Raw genomic sequence first — 2184 nt, 5'->3', positions numbered from 1 at the left:
TTTTATTACCCAGTACGTGATCAGTCTTGGAGAATGTGCCATGTGCACTCGAGAAGAAAGTGAATTCTCCAGCGTCAGGATGCAGAGTTCTAAATATATCTATTAATTCCATCTGCTCCAGTGTGCCATTCAGGTCCATTGTTTCTTTAGTGATTTTTATCTGGTTGACCTATCCATTGTTGTAAGTGGAAGAATATGCAACCAAGAATTCTTTATCCAGGGAGCCTATCATTCCAAATAGAAGGAGAGATAAAGGTTTTCCCAAATAAACAAAAGTTGAGAGAATTCATCACCACCAAACCAGCCCTACAAGAAATTCTAAGAGGGACTATATGAGGGAAATGTAGCAAGGAATAAAGTACCAGAGACATCAATACATTCATGCTCTCTACAGGGAAAACAATGAATCTAAACCCACATTTTTCAATAATAACACTGAATGTAAATGGACTGAGCGCTCCAATCAAACGACACAGATAGCAGAATGGATCAAAAACCAAAACCCATCTATTTGCTGTCTACAAGAGACTCATCTTAGACCTGAAGACACCTACAGATTGAAAGTAAGGGGATGGAGAAATATTTACCATGGAATGGGATGCCAAAAGAAAGGGGGGAGTAGCCATATTTATATCAGACAAACTGGACTTTAAAGTAAAGGCAGTAACAAGAGATGAAGAAGGACATTATATAGTAATTACAGGATCTCTCCATCAGGAAGAGCTAACAATTATAAAAATCTACAATAGCCAAATCATGGAAAGAGCCTAAATGTCCATCAACTGATGAATGGATCAAGAAGATGTGGTAGTTTAGAGCCAGCGGGGAGTTAGTTATAAAGGACCTCAGTAACTGCTCTCAGGAGGGCATCTGCCCCGCGAGGAAAAAGGGGAGCAAAAAAGGTTGAATAATAGTCAAGGGAAGAAATACGACTATTATTGGTTAAGGCCTGAGAGTGAAAGACACGCGGAGAACGAAGGTCTATGCACAACTCAAGCCAGTTTTCCAAGAAGTCTTAACCCTGAATGCTGTAGCAAAAGGAATGGTCTTCAAGTCTAAATCCAGAAATAGGACCAGAAACTCAGTGGAATTGGCATTACTGACTTCCCCAGTACAGAAAACTAAACCATAACTTGAAGAACTTTCCTAAGAGGAGGGGTCACAATATCTGTATCTGAGGTTGGAGGAATAACGAAAGTCCAGAGAGGTGGAGCCAAGATGGCAGAGAGGAAGGGAGCTCTGTAAACTCCCTCCGCACCGTTTTTCGAACTGAGAAGGATATTACGTTCATCTGAGAGAGTGGAAGGAGAAAATACGAACTCCAGAAGGAATAGAACATCAAGGATACCTGAGTGAGTGGGGGCGAACGGGGGGAGATCCGAGGACAGGCCAGCCCGGGACGGGCAGGGGAGGTAAGATCCCCAGCCCAACGTGGCGCAAGTGCACAGCGCCCGGGAGACAAAGGGAAGAGACAGAGTCGGAACACGCTCATAGAACTGTCTCTGGGGAAGAGGTATAGAACGCTTGGCTGCGCTTGGAGACAGAAACCCACTCCATAGATAACTGCTGGGTAGCGGGGCGAAAGAGAAGGAATAGCCCCCAGACCTAAGCCATCTCGGCGGGGAATCAGAGGCATCTGTGGCTGTGAGAAGCGGCAGTGCTGGGGAGGCGTGCTCCCCGGCGGGAAGCGGCCTGAGCGGCGAATGTGCCAGGCGCGAGCAATTCGAACTTGGTTTTGGGAATGGGACCACGGACTGCATTTCCATGGCACACCTCGCCCCCTGCACGGACTGCGCGAATCCTGGGTCCCCACAGGGAAGAAATAAGGCGCACACCGACGGGACCCTCAACAAAGAGTCGGTGGCCAGTGGAGGCCCGGGCTCGCGCTTAGAATGTAGGAGCTCCCAGCTCATTTCCAGCAGCGCACAGAGTCTTGAGCAAAGCTATCGGAAACTAAGAGAGACTCTGTTTTTTGCTTTTTGTTTTTTTCCTTTCCCCCATTGCAATCGAGATCCTGACTGGGGGTGGGGACTCCGCAATTGAGTCTGTGAAGGTGCGCACTTCACCTCCTGCTGCTCATTTCGCCTCAGGCAGGAGCGGAGCCTCTGAGAGCAAACTCCAAGACTTACCGCATCAAACCAAGCCTATCCACCAGAGGGAGCTGCTGCTTGCTTTTTTTTTTTT

Source organism: Suricata suricatta, chromosome X, assembly GCF_006229205.1.
Source record: "Suricata suricatta isolate VVHF042 chromosome X, meerkat_22Aug2017_6uvM2_HiC, whole genome shotgun sequence".
Taxonomy (NCBI): Eukaryota; Metazoa; Chordata; class Mammalia; order Carnivora; family Herpestidae; genus Suricata; species Suricata suricatta.
This window is presented reverse-complemented; position numbering follows the sequence as displayed.